Source organism: Helianthus annuus, chromosome 5 (genome assembly GCF_002127325.2).
Source record: "Helianthus annuus cultivar XRQ/B chromosome 5, HanXRQr2.0-SUNRISE, whole genome shotgun sequence".
Classification (NCBI taxonomy): domain Eukaryota; kingdom Viridiplantae; phylum Streptophyta; class Magnoliopsida; order Asterales; family Asteraceae; genus Helianthus; species Helianthus annuus.
Window position 1 is genome coordinate 137,572,835 of NC_035437.2, and position 13,168 is coordinate 137,586,002.

The 13,168-nt window shown below is 38.3% G+C and overlaps 1 long non-coding RNA gene across 2 annotated transcripts; it reads left to right on the forward strand.

Annotated features, from left to right (window-relative positions):
- The first annotated feature begins 697 nt into the window (after window positions 1-697).
- Window positions 698-6,243, forward strand: LOC110900354. Of its 2 annotated transcripts, XR_002570968.2 has the most exons (3): window positions 726-4,500; window positions 4,600-5,094; window positions 6,156-6,243. It is a non-coding gene; the product is annotated as an uncharacterized LOC110900354 (long non-coding RNA). The 2 variants fall into 2 exon arrangements; XR_002570967.2 differs by lacking the exon at window positions 6,156-6,243 and having other exon boundaries at window positions 698-4,500; window positions 4,600-5,269.
- The last annotated feature ends 6,925 nt before the right edge of the window (window positions 6,244-13,168 follow it).

Here is a 13,168-nt window from a genome sequence, read left to right on the forward strand (position 1 = left end):
CCAAGGAACAAAGGTTAGATCTAATGGGTACGGGCGAGCCCCACTCACGGTCCATGGGTGACCACTTAGAGTGCTGTTGTGTCCAGCGTCGAGAGTTCGACACTTAAATTGCCTACGCGGGTTGAGTACCTCCTATGTCGTCGCATATATTAATGTCCTCGCGAAACATTAATGATCAACATGTTCATAGACGCTTTACATACCAACTTACAACACTATAACTTTCAAATGTTTTTAATATTCATTTGACGCAAACTCGTAATACATGTATTTACAAACTTTGATAATGTTTTCAACTTATATACAAGTAAGAGGACGTGTTGGTCCTGCTTACAAATACTCTTTTGGGCTAGACTCACAACTTTCATATATCATGCCGAGAAAATGATTTTTCTATATTTTCTCAACAGCTTTTAAACCGGTATACAAAAAGATTTGTTTAAAATCTTTTTAAAAAAAACTATGAACTCGCTCAACTTTATGTTGACTTTTTCGCATGTTCTTTCTCAGGTTGAATTTTCAAAGCTATGGAACGGTTGGAATAGGAGAACCCATGGGAATTCGAGTACTTAGCGGTGTTCATTTTTTAGAAGTCTTAGCTTATTTGCTTCCGCTGTGCAATGAAGATACCGGTCCAGTCATGCCAGCTCTGATATTTCGGGGTGTGACAGATTGGTATCAGAGCTATAGGTTTCAGCGAATTAGGTTTCTGTAGAGATACCTAGGCTTTAACCTCACTTTTCTCTGGGGACTTAGATTATTAAGACTTGAGCACATACAGAACGCCTAAGACTCGAATATGGGTTCCAACCGTTTCCAAGAACAGTGAGTCAACTGTTTTGATTTTAAACATACACCGGTGTTGAGTTGATACACGATACACGAAACAATTACACACAGTAAGCAAAACCTGGAAGGTTTTGATAACACGCATATAGGACCTTTGGAAAGCTCTTGATGAGAAACTTATGTCGAAATTCATTAAAGGTCCTCACTTAGAACCAGTGACTAACAACTCGGGCAAACACCATTATCTATACTGTCTATGCTATTTTAATTACCAAGCAGGTAATCTAAGTGGAACGAAACACTAGTGCGCGAATGCACATGAAACTTAAACTATACGTCAGCGGACGTCGAAGTACATCATACACGACTTTCGAGGCAAGGCCTTTGGAAAGCATGATTGGGGATGACAACAACGACGTTAACTCCGTCAATGATAGAACTACGGATCGAAATGCGGTAATTTGCCACGCGATAATGCAAATGACACGAGTCACGCTAAGGTATGTTAAAACAAGAGTCCCCAACAGTCAGTACTTAGTCTGAAGAGATTTCAATGGTTGGCGCTGCAAAAGAAGTCACACGTCTTCGCATTCCCCCTACTTCATTAATGACGAATATGCTATGTTCGACATTCCATGGTAATGTCATCTAACAACCGGCTATCTCACGATATTTCAGGTAAAGTCCTTAAATCCATTTTGTTGACATTTTTGACTTTTGCATATAATGAGTAGATTTTCACATTTCTACTCCCCCTAACGGTCACTACATCACGAAGATTTCATTTCATGATAGCAAAACACTCATTTGCTTATTTCTTGACAAATTCGTACGCTAGACATGCATTGTTTGTTACGCATGTGGTTTCACTTCGAATGGTTGTTTTGTCAACATCTCATAAATTATTTCGCTATACTAAATCTTTGCATTGTATTATAGACGAACCGTATTATTGCAAAATGTTGACTCCTTGTTATCGAGTCAACGGATTTCTTCGAAAACTCATTTTCTTTTGAGTGGCATACATGGTTTTTCGTTATGGCCATGTCGAAACTTTTTATTGATACATGAATTCATTGTTGGTTAATGTTTCAACCAAGTTCAATTGATTGAACTTGCTCGTAATAGATATACAATTTAAGATTCCATATGATGGATTGAGGCCATCATATTCGAAATAATCCCAACAAGCACTTCATTTGTTTTGAACTATAACATGCTTGTTTGGTCTTTGACTTCATTGATTCGTTTCCTTGATCACGATCACCTTGTGGTGACGTTCTCACAAATTTGAAGCTTGCGCTAATCTCGTTGCTCACATCATGTACGGATTTAATTATTTATTTATTTGTTTATTGATATTAAATCTGTTTTGTTGATTTATCATGTTAAATCAGTCTTAATACAATTGTCTGTTAAGACAATGGTATACAAGTTCATGTCATATTTCGGTGTACCTCTTAACGGATCTTTCATCATCGAGTGGACATTTTGTGATGCTTATTGCTCTTTCATTTTCGATCGAAAAATATTATTTATTTGTTTCATTTTCAATCGAAAATCCTATGAGATTTGTTTGAAACAAGCGTTCAAATTTACTTCGTTGAGCCTTCATCTGATTTCAAAACACGGTGATACTTGTTCGGTCACCGCTATTATATAATTATTTCATTCACTATGACGCCTTGTGGTGTTGGTATAAACTTGTAGCTTGGGCTAATCATGAATCGAGCGTTTCATGCAAAACACGGTGATACTTGTTCGATCACCGCTATTATTGAATTATTTCAATCACTACGACACCTTGTGGCGTCGGTATAAACTTGTAGCTTGTGCTAATCTTGATCAATCGCTTCATGCGAAACTACATATTCTTTTTGATTTACTAATCACTCAAATAGTCTTAATGCAACTATGTATTAAGATGATGATACACTAACTTCGGTTGTAATTTCGGTGTATCCTTGCAATTCAATAACGCCTTCACTAGATTTATGTTCAGTTATTGATTCGAAGGATGATGATTCATTTTCATGTATCTATTTGAAATGAATATGTTGATTCTGTGTTTCATTTAAACAACAACCTTTGCAAGTTTCCGTTGGTAGTGAATTCTATTGTTTCAAAAATTGATTTGCATATTGTGAACGTTCATTTGGAATTCTATCGGTCAAAATTCCTCTTTTGTTGAATCCTCGTAAACTTAGACACATTGGTGATAGTATCACTATGCTTCTTTCACTTGACATCGATTTCGGGAACAAACTCAGTTGAACCGTTGGGTTCTTATTGATGCAAAATGTCTTTAAATTCATATAACTCGAATAAGTCTTGATTCGATTACGCGGTCATTCACTTTGTTATTATTTGGACTTACCTGCGAACAACACAACTCTGAGGAGGTAACATAGTCTAAATTTCGAGGACGAAATTTCTGCAACAGGGGGAGAATGTGACAACCGGTAATTAACGGCTGCTAATTACGTGATTAACAAACGTTTAAGGCGATAATAAATAATGTTTAAGGCGCGAATTAACTTAATTAGGCTCTTGGAACGTCTAGGAATGCATATCTAACCTTGCGGTGCGCGTATGGGGATTTGTGAGAAAACTGTTGTGCTTTAAACGATAACGGACTGAAACCGTACGAAATACTGACAACACCGACAAATACGAAGTTTACACATATAATTTAAATTTATGGATTCCGTTATACGAAATTATCACGCTTTCTAACGGCGCAAAACGCAAGCGAGAGCGGAAAACGCAGAAATCAGAGCACACCGTCAATCAATAACGAAATGGAAGCATCGGACTCGAGTTACGTCGCAATATTATCATATTATGATATATTTAACTTCGTTTTCAAATTTTACTATTCGTAATTAGAAACGGATCGAAAAACGATCAAGAAACGACGAATGAAACAATTTTTTTTACGCATTATAACGTAACCGATAAATTATGCGTCATATATATCGATAACCGATGCAATTTTTAGTGTTTTGACACTAAAATTTTATTTACGACAACTTATGAAGCTCGGGAACGAAAATGGGCTCTAAAAATGAATCGGGTCGCACGAAACGGGCTTGTGGGCCTGGGGCCCAAGCCCACTTGAAAGACCTAGTATATAAGCACCTTTTCTCACTCTTGGTCAATTGGAAACCCTAAATAAGTCAGCGCACACCACAACTCTCACCTGATCCCCTTTTCTTCAGCATATACTCTAAACATCACCACAAACACCTTATATCCTCCATTATGTCAAAATCCTAGCCATATCCCTTGCATTTCCTCTGCAGATTGTCAACCAAATAAATAAAAGAAAACAAACAAACAAACTCCATACACTAATATCTCCACCCTCTCGGCTCTCTCTCTGACGACGAAGACAAAAGAGGCCGGCTGACCACCACCCTAGGTGGCGGTGCTCGGCGGCTGGGGCGGCAGACGATAGTCAGCAACACAACCCCCCCCCCCCACACACACACACACACTTGTTTACCTTCTCTAATTGAAACGGTCGACCACCACCATCGTCTGGTGGCGGTGTGGCGACGAGGTGAAAGGGAGATGGAGAGAGAGACGATGGGATAAGAGAGAGCGAGGAGAGAGAGAAGGTGGAGGGTTGATGACGGTGGCAGGAAGCCGGCGTCGAGTCGATTTTCGATGACCGGCAACGGTGGTTCTGTTGTCCGACGGGTTCCGGTAAGACTCCCGACCCTGTTTCCCCTTGTTTTCTTTCATTTCTTTTCGATTGATGCTCAGGTTGTGTTGATGATGATGTTGGATCTTCGGCTGTTGTAGTGACGATGATGATTTATTGATGTTGAAGGTGTAAAGATCTGCAGTTGATAATGATGTTTTGATCGGTCACAAGGCAGCGGGTTTCTTTTCTCATATTCAGCTTTGGATTCGTGTTCCAGGTTCTGTGACGGTTCGAGTTTTGGTTCAGATCTGGCTCAGATTCGTGTTGGGTTCTTGGTTTGAGCAGGGTTATAATATTCCAGATCCATGATACGGCTCGGTTCATACTGTCAGTTTGGTTTGGGTCTCAGTCTCGGTTCGGTCGACTCGGGTCAAACCGGGTCGACTCAGTCAACGCTGGTCAACAGAAGTCAACACAGTCAAAGCCAGTCAAGACGGATAACAGCAACCTCGGTCCGAGTCAGCTCAGTTTGGTGCGGGTCAATGTCGAATGTAGTTCAGTCAACTTGGTCAGATTAGGGAGCGGTTCGGTTGACTCGGTCAAACCGAGTCAACTCGGTCAAACTCCGGTCAAATGAGTCGCCACGAGGCTCGGTAAAGCTTAAACATAGCAAATTATTAGTATGTTATTTTTAGATTTTATTAGTCTACGCGAACCGAGCTCGACCCGACTAACTAACGGTTTTACATTAGTGATTTGGTTTCGTAATTGACGTTTTGATATACTTGGCGTAAACTTTATATATAATGGTTGTGAAACATTGTTGAATTTTGACAAAATAAATCGACACTTTAGTTGTCGGGATCGTCCTAAAACAGAGGAAACTCTGTCCGATCTTCGCTAAAAACCCGTAACACAAAACTTATTATATTCTAAGAACGATATATATTGAAGTTCAAGTTTTTTTTACAAAACGAATATAAAGGTACATTAAATTTTGGCGACACTTTGTGATTTATAAAACGACTTTACGACACTTTGACAAAACACAAATTACTAGTTAACGAAGCATGAATACTTATGTAAAATAAATATAACGTATATATTTATCTTGAACGTTTTTATAAAATAAATGTAATTGTTTATATTTATTTCGAACATAGTTACTTCGTTTTATTTTATAACATAAAGATAATCGTTTATATTTATTTTAAAACGCCGACCTTAAACTCTCTTACAAACTAAATATAGTTTTTAAACTATTTCAAACGCTTAATATTCGTTTTAGACGTCAAGTTTTTTTTATATATATATATACACACACATATATATATATATATATATATCTATTTGTTTCCATCCTACGCAAATTACAACGGTATACTACCATGTCATATACGACATTTCGAAAGAGTCGTACTACTATTCACATACGCTTTCTACTTCACAACCAACACGACATCGCAGGTATATATTTATATTTGGTTATATATAAATATATATATTCTAAATCACTCGGAAAAACTAAGTCGTTTCCGAGACTTAGTTTTATCCCAATCATAAACGGGATCAACTAACAATAGTTTGGTTATTTCAAAACAAAAATATTCACACCTTCCTTCGTAGAGTCGTTTTGTTAACGACTCGGTAGAGCTCGGACACGTAGTTTAGCTACGTCAATTTAGTTAGAAACTTATAATTATTCCTTGATTAGGAATGCTTTAGTTGCACGCTAGCGAGTTCACATTCGTGGGATGACACTACGGAATCACGTTAAGCTAGCTTTGCACAGGATTGTCAAGGTGAGTTCATAACCCCCACTTTTTACGGCTTTACATTTTATAAATGTTTTCGGGGGTGGAAAGACATGCAAGTTTTTGCAAAAGAAAACACTATTTCGATGAACGAAAACACATATTTATAAACCATATTGCAAATGAATTTCAACGAACTCGAATGGTTTACGAAAGGTTTATACTAAACATACCGGTTTTACAAAACAAACGCGTATTTTCGCAAACGTGCATGATTTTCATAACTAGAGACGAGAATGTCCTAGTTACAACAACGGGACTGGGTTGGCCTGCGTACGAAAAACGAGATAACTCAGTGAGATCATGTCCCCCTTTTCTTTCAACATTTCGGTTTACAACTTTCGGGGGAAAATACATGTCAAACTTAGGTATGATTAAGTTATGGAATGAACTCTTAGATCATGTGAGCATAGGCTGTAACTGAGGTGCCATTAATCCTTTTGAGGACCAAGGAACAAAGGTTAGATCTAATGGGTACGGGCGAGCCCCACTCACGGTCCATGGGTGACCACTTAGAGTGCTGTTGTGTCCAGCGTCGAGAGTTCGACACTTAAATTGCCTACGCGGGTTGAGTACCTCCTATGTCGTCGCATATATTAATGTCCTCGCGAAACATTAATGATCAACATGTTCATAGACGCTTTACATACCAACTTACAACACTATAACTTTCAAATGTTTTTAATATTCATTTGACGCAAACTCGTAATACATGTATTTACAAACTTTGATAATGTTTTCAACTTATATACAAGTAAGAGGACGTGTTGGTCCTGCTTACAAATACTCTTTTGGGCTAGACTCACAACTTTCATATATCATGCCGAGAAAATGATTTTTCTATATTTTCTCAACAGCTTTTAAACCGGTATACAAAAAGATTTGTTTAAAATCTTTTTAAAAAAAAACTATGAACTCGCTCAACTTTATGTTGACTTTTTCGCATGTTCTTTCTCAGGTTGAATTTTCAAAGCTATGGAACGGTTGGAATAGGAGAACCCATGGGAATTCGAGTACTTAGCGGTGTTCATTTTTTAGAAGTCTTAGCTTATTTGCTTCCGCTGTGCAATGAAGATACCGGTCCAGTCATGCCAGCTCTGATATTTCGGGGTGTGACAAATATGCATAAAAAAGACTTTAGTTTAGATCTACTTCAGAAATAACGTCTTCTATTCGCGGCATCTTATTGGAAAATTTCATGTTGTTTCTCACTCTCTACAAGATCCAACATCCAATAATAACAGTTTGAAAAATCCCTTTGGCCGGTTCCTTTAACCCTTGATAATTATGCATCTCCAATAATAACAATTTGAAAAATTTCCTTTGGTCGGATCCTTTAACCCTTGATAATTATGCATCTCCAATAGGTCCCTAAACGAAAAAGCGAAAAAGTTCAAGAACCCCTTATAAGCACTTGCAAAGATACAACAAGTGAGCAACCAACTATTCCCCACACCCGCACAACGGGCACTTCAAGTTCTCTATTAAAATATTCCTACTTCTTAAGGTCGTAACAGTAGGAATCCTTTCCATCTTCGTTCGCCACACAAAATATGTTGCACTTCAAAGGAAGCCACTTACACCAACTCATGGCATAATTGCTACTATGATCAACACCCTTAGCTAATAGCCGTTTTACAGCCCCGACACTAAAATTGTCCGAGTTCGACCTAATCCGAGTCCACTCGTCATTCCTATAAGCCAGCGAAACCTACTGATTTTAGCAGCTAAACTCAACCACTTCCTGACCTGAGCCAAGTTGTGGTTTCTAGTTCCCTGTCCACACTAAATCACCAATCATACAAATCCTATTTTTTATTTTGTATCTTTTTTCCACCTCAAATTAAAACGAGTAAGAAAGAAGTCTTTCAAGGGCGCATTAAATAACTAAGGATCTACCCAAAAAGCATTTTGTTCCTCGTTTCCGACCATACCTTTGAAAAACCAGCGAAGAGGAATCCCGTCGACCAGGGTTCTAGAGACGACTTTCACAATGTTACTCCATATGCCGTAAAGCGTTTTACGACACGTAATAAAATCCCAACTACTTCATGTGCGGAAAGCCTCAATAACCTTCTTCCATAAATTATTTTCTTCTGACTTGTATCTATGCCCCCACTTTGTACTAAGAACAACAATTATGTCTCTAAGTTTACCAAACCTAGGCCCCCTTCCTATTTTTATACAGTGACACGTTCCGAAGCAACCCAATGCATTTTGTGACCACTACTAGAACCACCTCATAAAAACCGCTTCATCAAAGCCTCCAAGCCATTAATAACTTTTGTTGGTGCCTTGTACAACGAGCAATAGTAATTGGGAATACTTTCCAAAACGGACTTAATGAGAGTAACTCTATCTCCCATGGAAAGAATTGACTCTTTCCAAGAAGACAATCGAGCCTCAAAAACCTCAAAAACATCATAAACCAGTCTCCAATTATTTAACTGATTCATATTAGCTCCCACAATTAACCCCAAATAGTTAAACGGAGGCACTCCCGCTTTACATCCCAACGCATTGGCTTTATCTTCCACTTCCTTTAAATCCACCCCAACGCCAAAAAGATTTTATTTGAGAGATTTATCTTTAACCCCAGGCAAAGATAAAAACACCTCAAAATTCTTACCACATTTATGACATTGGATTTGAACTTCCCCAAGAATGATGGCATCATCTGCATATAAAAGATGCGAAATATTAGGATCATCATTGGGAGTTCGAACACCATGAATGACACCAACTTCTCTAGCCCTGTAAGCATACAAGAAAGCACTTCCATAACAATAAAAAAAATAAGGAGACATAGGGTCACCTGTCTCATGCCTTTGCCACATTGAAACTCGAACATAGGTGACCCGTTCACTAAAATTGAAGAACTGGCCGAACTCAAGATCCCTAATATCCAGATACACCAAGTTTTTGGAATTCCATTTACGACATGATATATAACAAAAAAACTCCGATTAACATTATCATAAGTGTCACACCCTAACCGATGACAGAAACATCAAGGCGAGACGTAATAAATCGCCCAAAGACAACATAATACTAAATTTGCGACGATAAATTTAGATTCAAAATTTCATTTCATTTCATCAAATTCAAAATTTATTCGATCCATATTTTGAGATGTTTCCTGATGTGGGCCAGCTTATTAGTCAAAACCGAATCAGGCGGATCCACCGATCAAAACGTCTCAACAGCGGGATGACCTCTTCATATCATTGCTTTTCAAGCCAGGAATTAAACCCTCGAAAAGAGCGAGGACCAAAGTTTGTCTGAATGGTAGTCAATATGAGTGGACTGTTGGGGAATTTCAGTTTGCCGGATGATCAGAGAGGCGTGTAATCACTCTCAGATCAAATTATTTCGGTGGTTCACCCGAATAATTCAATCGGATACAACTCTGATTTTGAGAAAATGAACCAGTGTATGTTTGTCTGCGAAATTGATTGAACCAGGAGAGAATGATAAAAAAAACTGTCTACGAACATTGGGTTTTTGGGGTATAACTGCCTAATGGCAGTTAACTCTATTTTTAGGACAAAACTGCCATTTCGAAAATGTGGCAGAATTCAGAAAATAAAATTTTCTGATGCATTTTTATTAAAGCAATTTAATAAAAATAAAATTTTTCCAGCTCGACCCCAGCCAGGGGCTCTGCCCCTTGGACCCCGCCAGGGACTGCCGTCCCTTGGACCTTGCTCCCAGGGGCGCTACCACCGGACCCCCGCCAAGGGGGCGCTGCCCCCTTGGAACCCCTGTAGAGTACGGGCTCCATCCGTACACTTTGAATAATAATAACTCAAACAAGCGTGCACTCCCGCACCTCCTAACTTGCTTGATGTGTATTATTATTCGCTTTGATCACCAAGTCAATCCTCCGATTACACAAAAATATCTAACACGGACTATGATCAGAGTACCTCAATTATTCCATTTATCCAGCCGGCCCAAAGAAGTGCCCATCTCCCCACTCTCCCATATTTTTCGGGGTGTTACAAGTCCACCCCTTAAAGGGTTTCGAGAAGTAACAAAGATACATTTATGAACGGGGTTTTAGAACTCGCCAATTCAGGATGAGAAAATATTGTCAATCGAATTTTAAGGTTTTACATCTGTATTATTTTGCTTTAATTTAATAATTCCCGTATACCTTTTTAGAGTTGCAAATTGCCAAACCATAAAACACATAGAAGAAAATTGTAATCGAGGTATTTTAAAATTATATTTAAATGTTATTTTATCGTCTTTTTTTGTCTGACTCATGTTTAGCTAACCGGTATTGTGCCCATCCTACAAAAAAAGTTCTGTATTCACCACTTTGGATGGGCAATGACACCCATACCACCCAGCTTAAAACCTTGCAAAGATTGAACGTCTTCAATAAGCTTCCTAGCCTATCTCTATCAAGTACATGCATAGTATTAGAATTGTAAACCTTGCCTCCTTCATTCATTTATGAATCATATTGTTGATACACTTTGTGTGGACGCGACTCGGCTCGGTTCGAATCGGCTCGGTTCGACTTGGTTTCGACACGGTTAGGTCCGGCTCAAGCCCGACGTCACGACATTCCTCCGTCGTGCGCCCCAGAGTTCGACACGCGAAACACGGATAGCCGCGAACTATTCCCGGTGACACATCATCATGATGATGTCATGATGATGTCACAAGGTTGTCTTATCTTGAATTTGTGAGATTAGTCAACAGAAACTTCAAATCGGCCGTATATCTTCAATTGGGCTTTGACCTTCATATTTGGGCCCAAAACTAACGACGAAACAGAATTACATTTGGGCATGTATGTCGACGAAACTCAATGTGTTTCGTCGACTTTGGTGTTTCGCCGGGTCCTCTTTTAGTTTCGTCATGTCTGTGTCTGTTTTTAGTATAAATACCTCTTATTGTTTCTGTGTGAAATTTATGAGAGCCCTGTGAGACTTAGTGAAACTCTGTAAACATTGTTTGTATATGTTTCGGGTTGTACTCATCCCTAATCAATAGATATTGAATCTTTTGGTTACGTGTTCTTATTTTACACTTTGTTTGGTTTGCACCGTCACGGGGATTCCGCACCCGTTACCGTGTTTGTGATAAACAAGGATAGGTTTACGTTATCGATCCACCGGAAAAACGGGACCTACAATTGGTATCAGAGCTGCTTTATAAATTATTATCATCTTGTACAGCACTCTTTGGCCAGACACGTTGACCTCGAATATCACTTCACACGTGATTGTTTCCTATGAAACTCGTCAACTTTGTCATGGTCCGCACCGCTTACTGACGTGCCAACTGATTTTCCCAAAATTCGATAAAATCATTTCTGATTAAAATTAATTTTGGTAAACGGCATTGAGGTAAAACATGAGTTAACCGACATCGGGAAATCGTTTTTGTAAATATCTTTGTGTCTTTTACATTTATCTTAGTTTGTTGATTTTAGGGGGAGTAAATCCAAATTTGAAAAATCCAAAAACATCGAAAAATTTGAAAACACAAAAACAATAGAAAAACAAAAATGAGTTTCCTGGCGAGAAAAAGAGAAAATGATAGTAAATCAGTGGTCTGTCGAAACCTCTTCAAACTGAACCTTAAATGAAAAACGATAAGCAGCTCTATATAAGATGTATCGGTAGGCTCACAATCATTTTAAAGTGTGCAGGGTGATATAAACTTTAATCGACTGAACACCAGGTGGGAACCATTCATTGGCATATGGTCTTAGTACCGAAATTTCCTTTGAGAGATTGCCGAGGTTCTGAGATATTCGGTCTTTATGCTGCTTATCATCTAGGTATCATGGTTGTATCTTTTACCGAAAAATAACGGGGACGCAAGTCTAGATCTTCCATGATACCATACATACGTGTACATACTGCATTCGTCCTCAATAAATGATAAACAATCATATGTCCAAACAAATAAGTGATATAATATCACATTTATCCGGGAGTCAAGTTCGTCTCTCTGCTGTACGAAAGTACTGACCTGTTCACGGACTTGCTCCTGTGCCCTCATGCATATGAAAATCAAGTTCCTCATCAATAAGTGATTCTATCACATAGGGCTTGTTTTCAATCAAAATAAGTGAGAATCTCACATCTTTTATACGGTCAAACAGATGATAATCGGTATACTCACCGGTAAGATGAACCCTCGTGCATACCTTGATACGGGAATGTGTCGTGTGTGGATGAACACCGGTCGGTAAGTATAAATCATACCCTTAACGTATCCCCTAGACATGATTACATCTGATAAGTTGAGCTTAGGTGGACAACAATGCCGATAGTTGTTATAGGATGCTTATCTTAATGTTAACTAATTGAACAAAAGGAGCGTTTTGGCGTGACCCTACACTGATATGATTCTCTTACCCTCGAAACTCGTAAAAAGAATGTTTGTAAATATTTATTTACTGTTTTCAGTTTCTGCATCTTTGTATATATTTATTTATTGTTTTCCGTCTTTACATTTGAAAAATGAAAAATTCCAAAAAGATTTTAGGTGTGTTTTAATATAAACTTTATAAAATCCAAAAAGATTTTGCTTCTAGTTTATTTTTGATTGACCGATGTTGGAACTCGAGTCTATCCTACCCAAAATCCTGATTTTAAGCCGGAAAACAATTGCATCTTCATAAATAGTCGAAGTTAACGAGTTTTGAAATTTAAAGGATTAAAATTAAACAATTTTTTTTATAAAACTTTCAAACTGTTGTCGGTCGGTTGTTGATAGTAAAATGGTCACACATGTGTGGTTTGTTTATGGAAACTATATTCCAAGCGGTTGTTCTCATTATGCGTTTAGATTTCTTGCATGTGCAGATGCTAAAGGCGAGGAGAACATGTTCGATGACAAGCTTCGGAATGAAGACACGACGTGAAGGCACTCAAAAGATAAA